General features: G+C 32.9%; 1 pseudogene; it reads right to left on the bottom strand.

The window, feature by feature from the left end:
• Positions 1–10493: 10493 nt before the first annotated feature.
• Positions 10494–12519, bottom strand: LOC120143122 (annotated as a pseudogene).
• Positions 12520–18168: the final 5649 nt, after the last annotated feature.

Genomic DNA, 18168 nt, shown 5'->3' with positions numbered 1-18168 from the left:
ATTTCAAAATTGAAAAATGAAAATAAACTCATATTCAAAACCAACAACGATCTTGAAAGTAAAATCAAAGATTTGCAAATCAAACTAGAAGGTTTGAAAAGAAAATTTTGGATTTGCAAAATTTACTTTCAAAGGTCAATGATGATCATCAAAAGAAAATTGATGATCTTAAAGCTTCTTTTGATAAAGTTGGAACAAAATGTTTTGAAAATGGAGAAAATTCAAAATCCAACTTTGTTAGAAAAAGTTTTAAAAACTACAATCATAGAGGTCCCCAAAGAACCTCTAATGAAAAAATCGTTAGAAGTATGTGGGTTCCTAAAGAGCTCATTACTACTAAAGATAAGGATATCATACACAAATGGATACCTAAGGGGACTAGGATTTTGGAAACTAATGAATATGGACCCAAAAGAATTTGGGTACCAAAAATCAAAAATTAATCTATGTTTGTAGGAAAATGAGCATTACTACAAGGCACGGGAAACAAATCTAAATTCATGGTACCTTGATAGTGGATGCTCGAGACACATGACCGGGGACAAAAACCAGTTCATAGAGATTAATGCCAAAAATGGAGGAGAAGTGACTTTTGGTGATGATTCAAAAGGTCACATTGAAGGTATATGTACAATAGGTAATACCTCTTCCATACAAATTAAAAATGTGTTATATGTGAATGGATTAAAGCATAATCTCTTGAGTATTAGTCAATTATGTGATAAGGGATTCAATGCATATTTGAAACTAATGGTTGTAAAGTCATTGACATTGCATCTAATAGGATTATGCTTGTTGGTTATAGAATAGGGAATATATACATGGTGCATTTAGACTCTATAGAAATAACTAATTTATGCTTAGTTGCAAAGGATGAGCATGATAGTTGGTTATGGCATAGGAGACTAGGACATGCTAGCATGAGTGTTTTGCAACGGTTAGTTCAAGGAGAATTGGTTCGAGGGCTGTCTAAACTTAAATTTGATAATGATAAAATCTGTGATGCTTGTGCTAAAGGAAAACAAAAACGAGTTTCTTTTAAATCCATTAATGATGTGTCAACTAGTAGAGTATTACAATTGATCCATATAGATCTTTTTGGGCCAACTAGGACTACTAGCTTGGGTGGAAAACAATATGCATTTGTCTTGATAGATGACTATTCTAGATATACTTGGGTTCTATTCTTAAGTACTAAAGATGAAGCATTAGAAAATTTCATCACATTTTCAAAAGTAATCCAAAATGAAAAAGGTTACTCTATCACTAGTGTCAGAAGTGATCATGGCACTGAATTTGAAAATCTTGGATTTAATGAGTTTTTTAATTCTAATGGTATTAGCCATAATTTTTCAGCACCTATAACCCTCAACAAAATGGAGTTGTTGAGAGGAAAAATCGAACTTTAGAAGAAATGGCTAGAACCATGCTTTGTGAAAATAATTTGCCAAAATATTTTTGGGCGGAAGCCAAAAATACCGCTTGTTATGTTGTAACTAGAGTAATGATTAAGCCAATTTTAAAGAAAACTCCATATGAAAATTTCAAAAATAAAAAGCCTAACATTAGCTATTTTCATCCTTTTGGATATAAATGTTTTGTTTTAAACAACGGTAAAGAAAACCTTGGCAAATTTGATGCTAAAAGTGATGAAGGAATTTTTATGGGTTATTCCTTAAATTCTAAAGCTTATCGAGTATTTAATAAAATAACTTTGGTTGTAGAAGAGTCTATACATGTTGTTTTTGATGATAATCTCCTTCCGAGGAAGGATTCTTGTTTGAATGATGATGTAGGTATTATTAATACAAATAACGTTAGACATGACATTGGAGAATCATCATCAAAGGAAGAAACGAAAGATGAGGAAACTCATGATCCTCTTGAGAATCCAACCATTGAAGAAAGGGAAGTATCTTATCCAAGAGAGTAAGACTATGTCAAGGATGGTGAGATTATAGGTGATTCATCCAAAGGGGTAACAACTCGATCTTCTCTTAGAAATATTTGTAATTATGTTGCATTTATTTCATGCATAGAGCCTAAGAATATTAAAGAAGCATTAAATGATGAACATTAGATTATGGCTATGCAAGAAGAACTAAATCAATTTGAGAGAAGTAAAGTATGAACATTAGTTGAAAGGCCTAGTAATAAATCTACTGTAGGTACTAGATGGGTATTTATGAATAAGCTTGATGAGAGTGGTAATATAGTGAGAAACAAGGCTAGACTTGTTTCTCAAGGGTATACTCAAGAAGAGGGCATAGACTATGATGAAACATACGCTCCCGTAGCTAGGATGAAAACAATTAGAATGTTATTAGCATTTGCATGTTTTCATGAATTTAAACTATATCAAATGGATGTTAAAAGTGCATTTTTAAATGGTTTTATAAAAGAAGAACTGTATGTGGAACAACCTCCAGGTTTTGAAGATTCAAAATTTCCGGATCATGTTCTTAAATTAACAAAAGCACTTTATGGTTTAAAACAAGCTCCTAAAGCTTGGTATGAAAGATTGTCAAATTTTTTAATTGAAAAAGGTTTTTCAAAAGGGAAGGTTGACACTACATTGTTTTTAAAGCATAAATGTAAAGATTTATTAGTAGTTCAAATTTATGTTGATGATATAATATTTGGTTCTACTAATGATGTTCTTTGCCAAGAATTTTCTAAGCTAATACAAAGTGAATTTGAGATGAGCATGATGGGTGAGCTTTCATTTTTCTTGGGACTCCAAATCAAGCAAAGAAAAGATGGCATATTCATCAATCAAGCTAAGTACGTCAAAGATATGCTCAAGAAGTTTGGACTGAAAAATGGCAAACCTCGTGACACTCCAATGAGCTCTTCAACAAAGCTTGACTTAGATGAAGGAGGTAAATGTGTAGATGTTAAATTATATAGGTCAATGATTGGATCTTCAACAAAGCTTGACTGCAAGTAGACCGGACATTATGTTTAGTGTCTGCTTATGTGCTAGATTTTAATCATGCCCTAAGGAATCACATTTACTAGCTGTTAAGAGAATCTTTAGATACCTTAAGGACACTCCTAGTTTAGGACTTTGGTATCCTAGAGACTCTAGCTTTAGCTTGCATGCTTTTTCTGATGCGGATTATGGAGGATGCAAATTAGATAGGAAAAGCACCTCCGGTACTTGTCAATTCCTTGGAAATATGTTGATTTCTTGGTTTTCAAAGAAACAAAATTGTGTTGCATTATCTACCACTGAAGCCGAATACATTTCAGCCGGTAGTTGTTCTGCACAAGTTTTATGGATGAAACAACAACTTTTTGATTATGGAATTGAAATAGGTACCATTCCTATCAAGTGTGACAATACTAGTGCTATTTGTCTCATTAAAAATCCCATCCAACACTCTAGAACTAAGCACATTGAAATAAGACATCACTTCATTAGAGACTATGTCACTAAGGAAGATGTACTTCTAGAATTTGTTGATATTTTGCATCAATTAGCGGATATCTTTACAAAACCTTTAGACAAGTAACGATTTTGGACACTTAGGAGAGAATTAGGTTTAACTGACTTATTTTCACTAAGTGTTTAAAATAACTTTATCACTTTTAAGAGTAAATGAAAAATGCTTATAATATTAATTTTTGATTGCATTCATTGCTATTAGTTAGGGGGAGTTTATGATTCTTGATAAAAAATTAACTTTATGTTCAAATGTAGTTTAAGGATTAATTTGATTGATTGAACATAATTAATTTTTGATATATGAGTTGCCAATACCACTAGAGAATATTAATTTAGCATTTTAAGTGTTTAAAATACAAATTTTTGAATTATAGGACAGAGGGAATCGATACCCCCTGAAGGGGAACCGATTCCCCCTTTGAAGGGGAACCGATTCCCCTCCACGGGAATCGATACCCCCTGAGGGTTCTGGTTATATCACGCCTATAACTCTTTCTTTGCCTCAAACTCTTTTCTCTCATTCTTCACGCCGTTTCCCTCTCTACTCTCTCCCTATCTCCATTTTTGCCTCAAATCAACGTTTCTTATCGGAATTCTTCAAATATCATCTTCTAAACCTGCTAGCATAATTAAAATCGTGCAAACAACATCAAAATCCACTCAATCTCACATTTCAAGGTAAATTTTTCTAAAATCTCTATTTCATTGATTTTGAACATAGGACTAGTTTTAATTAGTTCTAGATAGAAATAATGATCGGACATTGATTGTTTAGTGATTAGAAACGTGATTTTACAACTAACTTCATAAAAAACACAAGAAGTTTTCAAAATTCTTTGAAATTTTCGAAATAAAAAAATGTTTTTCAAATTATTGTGTTTTGATTGAATTATGTTGTTGTTATGAAAACTATACATATATTGATTTTCAAAACCTTATTTTTCAATAGTTTTCAAAAACTTTTCCCATTAGGATTGGTTTAGAGAACCTTGAAATATTGAGGACTCAATTGAGTTTTGGGATTGATTGAATTGCATACGTGTGTTTTCTAAATTGCAGGTTATCCATTCTATTCCAATTTCCTAAACCATGTCCAATCCTAAACGTGCTAGGTCATCATCTAGTCGCTCAAACCGTCAATCCAATCCACCTCCAAATCCTCCACATATTCCTGAAATTCCTATTCCTAATCATGTTGATCCTAATATGACTATCCAAAACTCGTGTTTCAATCATCCTGGTCCTAGAAATCATTGTTTTTGGTATTATCAATAATTTGACTCTTACAAAATTAGAGAAGAACGTATCCCTTCTCGTCAAGCTATGATAGATATCAATTTTAGATATCTTCCTCTTTTACAAGAGTGGAAATTTGATAAACTTTGTGACCTTGAACCTATAGTTTACCATCAACTTGTTCGCATGTTCTATTCTAATGCCATGTGTGTTAAAAACCGAGCTCAAACCAAAACCATAGCAGTTCGTTCCTATCTCCTAGGACAATTCATCCATCTTGACTCGGCTTACATAGCTAATGAATTAGGATTAGATAATAATGGTATATCAAATGAAAAATAGTTTTTAGGTTCTCGTTATAAAAGAAGGGATAGTGCGAGTGTCTTAGATCTTCATGATCGTTTTTTTTATCTAATGATTTCTTGGTGGTTTCGACCATCCGAATGTCGTTACTTTACTCTTCGTGCTTTAGATCTTTGGTGGTTACATTGCTTCCAAAACAATCTTAAAATAAATCTTCTTGAGATTATTTTTGCTGAAATTGTTGAAACCGTAAACCAAGTTCCAAATAAGAAACTCTGTTCATCTCTAGTTTACGGTTGCATTCTGAGTAATCTATTTTCTAAAGCTGGACTTAGGGTAGGTCTAGATGCCGTCTTTCCTCTCAAGAAACAAATTAATATTCTTTCCTTAACGAGAGCGGGATGGATAAAGAATAAGGACACCGGTGAATGGGTTCGATCTTCTGAAAATACTCCGGGAGCTAGCTCTTCTCAAGCTCCACCAGAAGCTGACGACGATCCCGAGCTTGAACAATTAATGCAAGATATTGACGAAGCTGACGATGAGCCAGAACAACACGAGGAACAAGCTCAGCAAGAAGATCATGTGCCTCCATATTTTCAATCATTTATGGAGACATTTGATTTCCGTTATGCATCCTTGGATTCTCGTTTCACTTCCATAGAATCTCACTTCTCGACTATGGAAGCTCAACAATTGAAAATTCTCCGGGAGATGCGTGCAAACAATGAAGCAACCAACGCTCGTATTAATGAACTCACTCATGAAATGGCAGCTATGCGAGCTCATTTCCCACCTCCCGATCCTTCTACGGATGCTTGAACTATGATCTTAGCTTTGCTTGTTTGGATTGAACTTATTGTTAAAACATTTTGAATGCTTTTGGATTGTTTATTTTTGTTTGTTCGAACTTATGTTGAATACATTTGATTTGGATTTCGTGTTTATTTTGCATCTTTAGACATATATGAAAAATTATCTATTACATGTTTATGAATATTGATTATAGAACTATTGGCTAACGTTTCTCTTGATTGTGTTCTTAGCAGCGTATTTTTATATATATAATCAATTGGCTAAATGATTTCAAAACCTTGTTTAACAAAAAGTCTTTTTGATTTAATAAAAAGGGGGAGAATGTTTAAAAGTTTTTTTTAAGAGGAGTAGTGTTAAAGTAAGGGGGAGTAGTATTTTTCAAAATCAAAATTCATTTTGAAATTAGAAAATCTTAAAATGTTTTGTTATATCAAAAATAGGGAGATTGTTGAAAACATTTTGATGTTTCGATATAAAAAATTAAATTAAAAGAATTTTAATTTTGAAAAAGATTTTTCTAAGCACATTTGATATATTAATCGAATATCAAAATATTACTCAAAGTATTTCAAAGTTTATTTTAAATACTTACTAAAGTGTAAAATTAAGTTTTAATATTAAAATAATTTTAAAACAAATTTACAAAGTATTTTGAACCATTTCAAAGCCAAAAATTACAGTTTGTCCAGAGGAAACCGATTTCCCCCTGAATGGTTTGGCTCCGAGAATTCCAGTATGCTCGGAGGGAACCGATTCCCCCCAGGGGTATCAATTCCCCCTACTGTTCAACGGTCGAAATATTTGAATTTTACACTTAGGGAACCGATTCCCCCCACGCTCCAAGCTGTTTTATTAAATGATTTTACACTTAAACGGCTTTATTATCTCCACTAATCATCCCCAACGTTCAGAAGTGATTCAAGGTGTATTTAAACAAGTTTTGAAGCCTTTGATCAACAAGAAATCATAGAGAAACAAGAGAGAAAGCATCAAATACCATGTTTGTGCAAATCAAGCCAATTTTTCTTTCAATATTCATTTTGCTTTCAAGAACACCATTTGTGCTCATTTGTAATTATTTTTTAGTGTTATTTTCTTGTTCTAGAATTGTGCAAACAATCTACCTTGTGAGGATTTCCTTGTAAGTTTGCAAATTTGTATTGTTCTATTTGGGAGAGAGTGTTCTCAAGAATTTGGGGTATAATTCTTGAGGGTTTGTAAGGTTACTCTTTGTCCTTAAAAGAAAGACAAATTAGTGAATTTGTGAAAAATCCTTAGTGTGGATAGCTAAGGTAGTGGACGTAGACTTTGGTTGATAAAGTCGAACTACTCTAAATCGTTGTGCAACTACTTTCAATTTTCTGCAAAAGCTTCTACAAAATTTTAATTGCCAATTCACCCCCCTTTTGGTCGATTTCGTCAATCGATTAACTCAACAATTAACTTGTATTAGTGCATATTAATACGTAGGTATATAACTTTTTAGGATAAATTATCGAACTTATCATTTCTTTTTTCAATAACAAAGAAAAATATTATTAGTAAAAGCAATATTGACAAAGAAGTTTAAAAAAGTTACCAATACTTGTTTCAAAGAAGGTGCCTTTATCACCAAAATACACTCATAGTCAGGGTTGTAAATGAGACGAGACAGATCACGAGCTACTCGAGATCGGCTAGACCAAGGCTCGATAAATACTCTGATTGAATGGACTCGACTCGAGTTCTTAACGAGTCGAAATAAGCTACTTGATATTCGACTCGAAAAGCTCATGAGCAACTCGAAAATATAATATATTAAGATTTTACTTTTTTTAAAAAATTAATTATTAATAATAGTAACATTTATGTATTGATTTTTTTAAAAGAAATACAGTAAGATTTTTATATATTTAAGGTTCAGGTTCGAGTTCGAGTTTGAGGCTTCAATAGAGTTAATTTTAAGAATATTTTTCATTTCAAGCCTTTTGGAGCTGCTCACGAGCTTCATTTCAGGATTTCGAGTTCGAGTCGAGCTCGACTCGACTCGTTTACACCCCTACTCATAAAAAAAATAAAAGATTTGATCAAATCCAATCTAACCCAACCCAACACATACGCTCTATAAAAGATTTTAAGCATGACAATTATAAAATAAAGTACTTTTTATTCTCTTATATTTATAATATTTCAGTTTGACTTTTAATATATAAAATTAAAAAAATTTATCATTAATTGAATATTAAAAGTTTCTTATAAATTACATTTACAATTTTATAAGAGTTAAATCAATGGAAAATATAAATACAGAAAATTTTAAAAATTATTTTATTTTTTAGCAAATCGTAAAGAGGTCCCTGCTAGTAGCCCAATCGTTTTGGGCCAATTAACTAAATGAAAGCCCGTTGCTTCTTTATTTTATTAGGCAAATTGGACATTTCAACCTCTTCTATTTTATATTACTCAGGGCTGGGCCCATTCATAGTCCACCGACTCAAATCCCGACCGCAAAATCTAAATCAAATAATTGACGGTCGAGATTCAAACAAACCCAATTTTCCCGCGCAAATTGCCACCTTCCGCTCCATAAATCGATACAACGCGAATCAATGTGGGGCACGTGTACCAACACGTAGATTAATTAACCTAATCATCATCCGCCGCGTGGAAGGAAACAGGTCCTTCTTAGCTGTCCCCCGTCCCCACCGTAGGATCAGCGTTCATTCAACCATCTTTTTCATATTTCGACGGCAGCTCATGATCCCGCGAACATTCCTCATAATTTTCGAAATTTTCATAAATTTAAACGAAATTCAATTTTTTCTCGTTTATTTAAACCGCTTCAATTCCCCATATTTTAGCTTTCCGTAGGTTCATCGAGAAATGGAGAGTTACGGCTTCGCAGAGGAAGGCTGTACCACGCCGAAGCATCGAATCCCGGAGGCGTTTAAATGTCCGCCGCCGCCGAAGAAGAAATCACAAGGCGTAGCGAAGAGGAAGCCACCGAAGAACGGTTATTTTCAGCCGCCTGATCTCGATGCTCTGTTCACCATGCAGCCTAGGCCCGAAGCTTGTGCATAGTGGTTCGAACACTTGATTCTTCAAATAACGGATTTCAGTATTAAATATATGATTAAGGACTAGTACTAGTATTAGCTTCCCACGTTTTCCAAATTTTACTATCTGTAATGTAGAGGAAATTTTGATTAATTTGTATTATTACGTTATTCCCTTTGCTTTTGTTTTCTTTATTATGTCATCGATCCATATCCAGTTCTCTTTGGCCATTTCCTTTCTGCTGAAAACTTTTACGATAAGTAAAATATAGTTTTGGTTAATGATTATGTGTATGTTTCATGAATGCTGGAGTTTAAGTCTTGAATTTGTTTATCGGAGCAAGTTTATTTTATTTGCCGTTTATTTTGGTTTGGATGGAGAACTGTGTCTGGTAAGAGATTGGTCGTTGGCCGATGTTTCTCTGTGAAACTGAATCATGAAGAAGACAAAGGCTGTGTGTCGATTGTAGTAGGTTCGACCCTTTTATCAGTCTTTAGTAAGGTCGTTCTAAGTTCTAACGAATGATGTTAGATATAGAATCTTTATAATCATTTGTATATCGACGGATTAAGTAGATTTGATCGAGAAATTTTAGATTTCATTTTGATAGGCAATGTAAGCCTGCCAAAGTCTTATCCATGCACTTTGTATTCTGAATTGTTTATGGATTGTGGGTATCTCTGGGGTATTGTCATTTGTCAGGCTATGATTTTTCCTGCTTGTGAAAATAGCTGGCAAATCTGTGATTTGAAGTTTTGGAGTAAAATTAGTAGCTCTCCACCGACAGCTTCCAGCTCCAGGACAGTACAGAGCCATTGTTTAATTTGATTAACCATGATGATAGCATTTGCAGGTACGAATCTTTAGTTTAGTACAATACATAGAGTAATTTGGTTAATTTTTTATCTTCTTATGTTTTTATATGCGAAACAGGTCAGGGGATACAGACAAACCAGTCATATATTTACTTGAGACACCCTCTGGCACTGGTAGCATGATCTACTTGAGAAACCCAACAAGGAAGTGGCCAACAAGTTTGGTAAGAAAATTGGCATTATGTAGCTTTAAGCATTAACTTCATGTCTTCAGGTTTTCTAGAACTAATATCAGCATTGTCAAAGATGGACCGAGGGTACCGTTTCTGAAAATTTCAAAGTTATCGTATAATTTAGATATTTTCTTTAGATTTTTTATTGATAGTTTAATCTTCCCCTAAAATTTTATAAATTCGCCCCCTCCATATAAAATCCTGCATCCGTTCCTAAGCATTGTCTATGGAATTGGGTCAGAAAAGTGGTCCAATTTAGACTCAGAAGCCATAATCAGCCAAGCACTCGAGACGGTTAATGTTAAAGCATAAACAACTTAAGTTTCTAGGGCATTATAGTTTGTCAACAAGTGCCAGAAAGACTACAGTTAGTGAACAGTAAGGCAGATTTTATTTCTCTATGAATGTTGCAGGCACAGATGAGCTGAAGATGAAGTCAAGAAAGACATATTTCCTCTGCTTAATCACCGCCGCACTCGATGATGAGCTTTTCTTCAGCATTGCCAACCACAATATAATGGTAGTTGAAGATGACGCGGCCGGCACCATCTATACCAAGCCTTGAGTAGCCGCTGGCCAAACCACAAACTTATGTAAAATGCCTCATCTATCATGGCTGCTAGACCTTTCTTCATTGAACAAGGCACCTTTCAACGTTCTAGAGACCTTGGACAAGAAGTTTTTCACCGTAGGACTTGGACGGGCCACTGTCCGGAAAACAAAAGTTTCCAAAGACGTCATGATGCAAGCAAATTTGCAGCTTCAGTTAACAAAGTCTCGTGCATTCCGATCCGTGGCTATTCAGCTTTCCATTATCTGTAATGGTTGCAGAACGAATCTCGGTTCGTCATTTACACCCCTACCATTTGATCTAAATCAGACACGAGATATCCTGAAAAAGGAAAGTCATCATAATAACTGCATAAAACCAACAATTTATTGCTATAAAACATATATACAGCCAAATTCTGCAATTTGACTTTAATGTCAATTCATATACAACATTTACATACACAGCTTAGACATTAAAAAAGTACAGTATAAAGGGAGCAGAATTTCAAAAGCAATGCTTAAGCCTCATATGTGTGTAAATATTTTTTGAATTCATGACGGGATTACCTTGGTTGACGTTCCATCGTCCGGGCGAAAGAACATAATCATTTGGGTGTGCTTCATTGGGTTCGAGAAGTTCTTCAATCTCCTTATTTATGTACTTCTGTAAGGAGTAGTTTCCATATTCCGAGCAGATAAAGTCCATATGACTTCCATACTCAACAAGGGACTCTTCAATTTTCTCGTCTGGTTCAACATCAGCTGCTTCGGTCTCCTCACCGGGAGAAAACATTGCTTTTTCAACACTCCTTGACAAGGATGAAAACAACGGGAACCTTGTGAACTGGATCCTCGATTAGAAGATGAAGATATAGCCTTGTTGTACGGTAAATAGTTTGCACATACCATTCCAAATTTAGCTTCAGTATGCGAAGACATCATAGAGTAGGAATTTCTGGGAAAGCTATTGCTACCTTTATCCGATCCAGTTTCAGATGCATTGTAAACATTGGATCCCTTTACTTCGGTAGTGCATGTACTAAGAGCCCCATCTACTTCCACAATACCGAAAAATGCGGGAGGCTTTGGCGGTAAGATTTGCTTCCAGCATTGATGCTTTGATACAGGCAAGCCCAACTGCTCGTCCTCTAGTTTCCTTTTCTTGTTTAGATCAACAATCTTGAGTGAACCGTTGAGCAAGCTGAACATGGATAGAAAAGGGAATAAGAAAGGCTAGATGCTGCAATCAAATATCCAAAAAGAAAGGGATGACAACCTTCTTCGCCGATCAACATATACTGGGAATTAGAGACAGATTTAAGGTATAGAGTATAAGATCATTAATATCAAGTAGCATGACCGGTCGTGTTATGTACTAAAAAGGCAAACAAATTGAAAAATATCATAGAAATCATCTTTGATCTTTAAGGAGTAGTATGCTAGTTAAAATGCTTTCCTTAAGTGGTCTAGAAGATGATGGGCAGGCTAAGGTTAATTTCTTTCTTTAACATCCGAAGACAATTTGCGAAATCAGGGACGAATGCTTAATTTTATATCAAGGGATGCGAACTTATCGACATAAAATGCAAAGAAAATACCAAAACTATATGAGAAATTGAATCCATCACCCCTTCATCCATCCATGAATGAAACGTAGACTTTATTACCGAACTTGGAACATGAAGTTGATTAACAAAAGAACAAAACATCTAGTTCATGATGAAGCACACAGTAATAACTGGTAACGACAGTCAATTAGTATTAAGATTTAAGAATAAGACAAACCCACAAGCATTAACTTCAACAAACAAAACCTCTCCTTCAAAATTCTTAAAAGATTCTTAATTTAGAAACAATCTTAGCTGATTCACATTTCACAGAAAAAAAAAACAAGTTCATACCATGCTGACATTAAAACCAAAGATCCCAATATTCGAAGAACATGAACCACGAAAAAGGGTAAGAAATTGAAGACCCAGAAACCGAACCTGTTAATCTGAGATGTGTTGGTTCGGCTATCTACTTCCATTCCGGACAAACATCGACGGCGAAGCCTCACATGCGGTGGAGGAAACTAACGACTCTTCTTCGTGGATATACGAGAATAAATCCGACATTTTTTTCACTTCTCGATACAGTTGGACAAAAGTGTTATTCTCGGTGGGTGAGCGTGGCATGAACGAACCAAACATGAGAGTTTGTTTTATGTTTACACTGAATCTCACAGAGGTTTTTTAAGCGTTTGTTTTTGCCGATTTAGAGAGCGCGTGAGATGTAACTCAGATGGGGAACATGCTGAGACCACGTGAATTTTCCGTAGTTCGGACCGTAAAAAGTTGACCCGACTTGAAAAATTAACTGAAACTGACTTGAGTCAATTGTTTTTGATCTGTACTGTGGTGATTCGAAACCGACTCGAGTCAGAACTGGTGTTGACTTGAACCCGATTTTGACCTGGAAATTATGGATCCGAGCCCGACCTGAGAACGACCTAAACCCGAATTGAACCGAAAATATGATACCCGAACCCGAACTGCATCCGACTAATATGAACCAGAACCCGAGATTGACCTGGTAAATAATTGGTATTACCCGACCTGTTTTCAACCTGACCTGTTTTTAACCTGACCTGTAAATGATCCAACTTTTTAATAACCTGATCTGATATTTACCTGACTTATATATTATCATGTAAATCTTATAAATTATCAATTTTTAGCTTATGATGTAATTAAAATATTAATATGATTACTTTTAAATGTTATAATAAAATATTTATTATGATACTTATATTAATAAATAAACCTATTATATAAAATTATTTAATAAAATTAATAAAATTATTTAAATGTAAATTAGATAAACATTATTAATAATGAAAAGGAAAATTAATATAGTTTAATTTATATAAATTATATAGTTTAATTTATATAAAAAAATAATATTAATAATAAAAATATTTATTATGTAATATTATTAATGGTTTACATTAATAATATGAATAATATGAATAATTTTGGCAATAAAATAATAATTAATTTGATAATAAATGAATATTAGTATTAAACGTGATTAATTCTCTAAAATATAAATATAAACTATACCGTTTAATTTTTGTACAAAAAATTATCTAACAATTATAACATAAATGAAAATTAATATAAAATATATATTTAATTGATAATGATAATTTAAATAAAATTTAATATAAAATTTGAATAACATTTGAGTCAATTCAAGTTCAATACAATAAAATTTTAAAAAAAATAAAAAAATTTAAGCTCTCAGATCTTATAACAAAAATATTATAAGGCTAAAAGCCTAACTTTGCTATCAAAAATTTCTTCATCGAGCTTTTATATCGAAATAGCCGCCAACATCGTTAAATTGCGGGCAACTTTTAAAGCTACCAACATAATTTAACATGAGTAGCTATTTCAAAAAAAATGACAGTTTCAACAATCTATTTAAGTAGGACCAACAAAATAAAATACAAGGCAACAACAGGCAGCAGGAAACAGCAGGCAGTAACAGGCAGCAACAACAACAGAAGGCAGATTTTTTGCATTAAACAAACATTTAATCAGCAGTAAAGCCAAAGGGAATACGATGGCCAACAGTGCCAAACATTTCTGACTTTACCAAACCCTTACATAATAAAACATTCAACATTGTTTATGAAAATAAAATTAATATCAAGCAAAATCAGAATGTGTTACTTTGGACAGAAGCATCCTAAAAAAAACAAAAGCATCAATTAAAATTTGTTTCAGATAAACATAATAAATACAATAAGTAATTAATAAGTAAAAGTTACCTGTAACAGAAGAAACAAGACTGAATCGTAAATTCCAATGGCTTCACTTAACGTTAACAACCTAAAAAATTAAAATTAAAATAATTAATAAACAATTTAAAATATTGAGATTAAAATAAAATATAAAGCAATTATATCATACCTTTACATATCAGAGTCATTAACCACAATAAGGTAGTCTTCATCCTTATTCTCCGGCTCAAAACCATACAACCAATTACGGGTTGTAACAAAAATCTCAACACTTTTTGGTAAGAGTGAAGCTCTTAATTTGGTCAAAATTCTACCCCCCCCCATACTAAAGGACGATTCAGATGCAACTGAAGTAATTGAAATAGCCAATATATCTCTCGCCATGCAAGAAAGTACAGGATATGAAACACGTTGATTTTTCCAATACTCCAAAATATCAAAGTCTGAATCTCCAGTACGAGGGACAAGGGGCAAACTGATGTACGAGTCAACATCAGATCGTCCACTCCTTGAAGCAGCTAAATTGGCATCAAAATTCTAAAAAACAAAAGACAAGAAATTAGTAAATAAAAACAGGAAATAAATAAGTTAAAATTCAACTAGAAATTATATTAACTAATCTGAAATAAATATGATTTTCTAAATGTTCGAGGCCGATTGAAACTTGAGCCACTTCTGTCCAAGGATGTGTTACTTTGGACAGAAGAAGAAGAAGAAGAAGAAACACAAGGTGCATTTTTTGAATAAAATACATATAACTCAAGAAACTCATCATAAATGAGACTTACCCTTCATTGAACCTCATCCTCGACATAAAGAACATTGTACAACTCCTTAAGCAGTTGTAATTTATATCGAGGATCAAGTAAAACAACAAAAGACATAATCATAGAGTGATCAGACCAATATTTCTCATAAAGTTCAAGCATGGGTCCTACCATTACAGAAATACCTTCACAAGGATCATTATGAGCATCACACAACAATTTCTCAATTGCAACAACATTAGCCAAATACAAGTTAGAAGTGGGATACTTAGAACCAGAGAACAGAGAAGTAATTTCATAAAAAGGCTCAAGAAAATCACAAATTGTTTGAATTGTTTCCCATTCATAATTAGTAATGATATCCAACTCATTTTCCCTATTAACAAACAAGTTAATTCCTAATCTAGCCTCAAGTGCCCTATGAATCATCAAGTAAGTCGAATTCCAACGAGTAGGAACATCCAATACTAACTTACCAGAGAAAGAAGAATCACAATCTTTAACAGTTAATTCAAAGACACAAAGTCGAGAGTCAGAAGAATCAATAAACTTAACAATATGACGTAATTTATTAACAGAAGAATCAATTACCTTCAAACCTTTTTGAACTATTAAGTTCAAAATGTGGGCAGCACACCTTATATGGAAGTACTTACCATTGCAAGGAAGATGAGAAATGACATTCAAATCATCTTTCAGTCTCTTAATCATTTTATCATTTGCAGAAGCATTATCAAGTGTAATGGTAAATGATTTTTTTCAAGACCCCATTCACATATCATCTTTTTCACAAACTTAAAGATAGACTCAGCATCATGAGGAGGAGAAAAACGAATAAAATTAAGTATTTTAGACTGAAGTTTCCAGTTATTATCAACATAATGAGCAGTAAAGGCAAAATAAGAACGTGAAGTGCAGGCAGACCAAGCATCACATGTAAAACAAACACGACTTGAGACAGAATTCATTGAATCAAGCAGTAATTTTTTATGCTTTTCATGTTGCAACATGCAATACTTAGTCACAGTATACCTAGATATTTCCTTAACAGAAGAATTAAGGTAATGATGTAAATCCCTAAGTTTGTCATGCTCAACTATACTATATGCATAACCATGACACAGAATAGCCTCAGCAAACAATTCACAATATTTGTTTTGATCAAAAGAAGCTACACTATCTGGATTTTCAGTAAGAAAATCCTTATATGCTTGGCATTTCTCAGTATGCCTTTTAGGGTTAGATGTACCAATATAAGAATCAGCTTTATACCTTTTCAATTTGCAATACTTACACTCGGCATAAACAGAACCATCATCAGCTTTGGTGAATGTGTAGTGGTCCCAAACAGCAGAGGTTCTTCTCTTAAATTCGAATGAACTAGTGGCCCTCCTCTTAGAGGATTTATTTAAATCAACTGCTTCGGAAAGCACATCATTTATATCCCCTTGCAAAAAAATTTAGGGTTAGCAACTAACCATATAAAAGCAATTCGAATGAACAACCAACAGTAGCAAAAAATTAAACAGTTTATTTAAACTGTAAATAAAGGCAGCTAACACCCTTATAAAAGCAATCCGAATGAACAACCAACAACACAAACAAATCAACAGTAGCTACAAATTAAACAATTTATTTAAACTGTAAATAAAGGTAGCTAACAACCTTATAAAAGCAATCCGAATGAACAACCAACAACACAAACAAATCAATAGTAACTACAAATCAAACAATTTATTTACCTCTTTCAGAATGCCCGTCATTCTGATTTGATGGGTTTTCTCCTAAAAAAGAAATAAATAATAAATTAATAAACAATATTAAAATAAAAAACAACATAATACATTACTAAACAGTAAACATACCTGGACCATTCAACTTGTAAGAAAAGCTATCCATGAAACCCTTGGAAAAAAAGGATTCGAATATCAACCAAAAACAGAGACAACAAGTGAAGATGCTCAGTTAGGGTTTTTTAGGTTTGGGTTTGAATTCAGGTTTGAATTTAGGTTGGGTTTGGGTTTGAGTTAGGGTTAGGGTTTGGATTTGGGTTCAGTTAGGGGTTGAGTTTGAGTTTGGGTTTTGGGTTTAGGTTAAGGTTAGGATTTAGTTAGGGGTTGGGTTTAGGTTTGGGTTCAGGTTCAGGTTAGGTTTAGAGTTTAGGTTTAAGTTAGGGTTAGTGATAAAAGATGAATAGGTTTGGGTTTGATCGAAAAAAACAAAATGATTTAAGGGTTTAGGTGTTTGTAAAGATCAACGAGAGGTTTGATCTAAAAAAACTTGAAGTAGTATGTGTTTTGGTGTTTGTGAAGATCAACGGATGGTTTTTGTGAAGAACAAATATGAATTGGGATGAATACGGATGAACAAAGGAGAAAAGTTTGGGTGTTTGATCGGAAAAAACAAGAAAACGAATGGGTTTTGGTGTTTATGAAGATCAAATGAGGGTTTTCGGATGAACAAGGATGAACAAGGATGAAATTTCGAGTGTTTGATCCAAAAAAATAGATTTTTTTTGGATTTGATGTTTTTGAAGATCAAAACAAGGATTTTTCGAAGAAAAATGAAGAACACGGATGAACTTCTAGAGAGAAGGCAGAGAATTTAAGAGAAACAGAGAGCTAGAGAGAGAGAGAGAGCAAAATGAGAGAAATGAATAGAAAGTTGGAAATGAGGAAAAAACAAAAATTCTGACCTTATATAGCGTTCCGTTCGGGTCGGGTATTTTGGATCCGCGTGTTTTTAATTTTTTTTCATTGTAGCGTTGTCCCCTATTTTTGCTTTTATTCAATTTAGTCCAACATTAATGATTCAAATTAATCTTTATATTTTAAATTATTTCAATTTCATCCCTATATAATTTTTTAAATTAACTATTTATAATTAATATTATAATAATTATATATTATAATTAATATTAATATAATTAATATTAATATTAAATTATATTAATATAATATAGTTTATAATTTATAATTAATATTAATATAAAATGTAGTATATAACATTAATATTAATATAAACTATATGTTATAAATTATATAGTATAGTTTATAAACTATAGTTAATATAATTAATATTAATATAATATAGTTTATAAACTATATACTATATTAATATAAATTATAGTTAAGATAATTAACATTAATATAAACTATATAGTACATTA

This window comes from Hibiscus syriacus, unplaced genomic scaffold (genome assembly GCF_006381635.1).
Source record: "Hibiscus syriacus cultivar Baekdansim isolate YM2019G1 unplaced genomic scaffold, ASM638163v2 tig00110833_pilon, whole genome shotgun sequence".
NCBI lineage: Eukaryota > Viridiplantae > Streptophyta > Magnoliopsida > Malvales > Malvaceae > Hibiscus > Hibiscus syriacus.
Note: the sequence above shows the minus strand (reverse complement) of the source record. Positions and strands in the feature narration are given on the sequence as shown.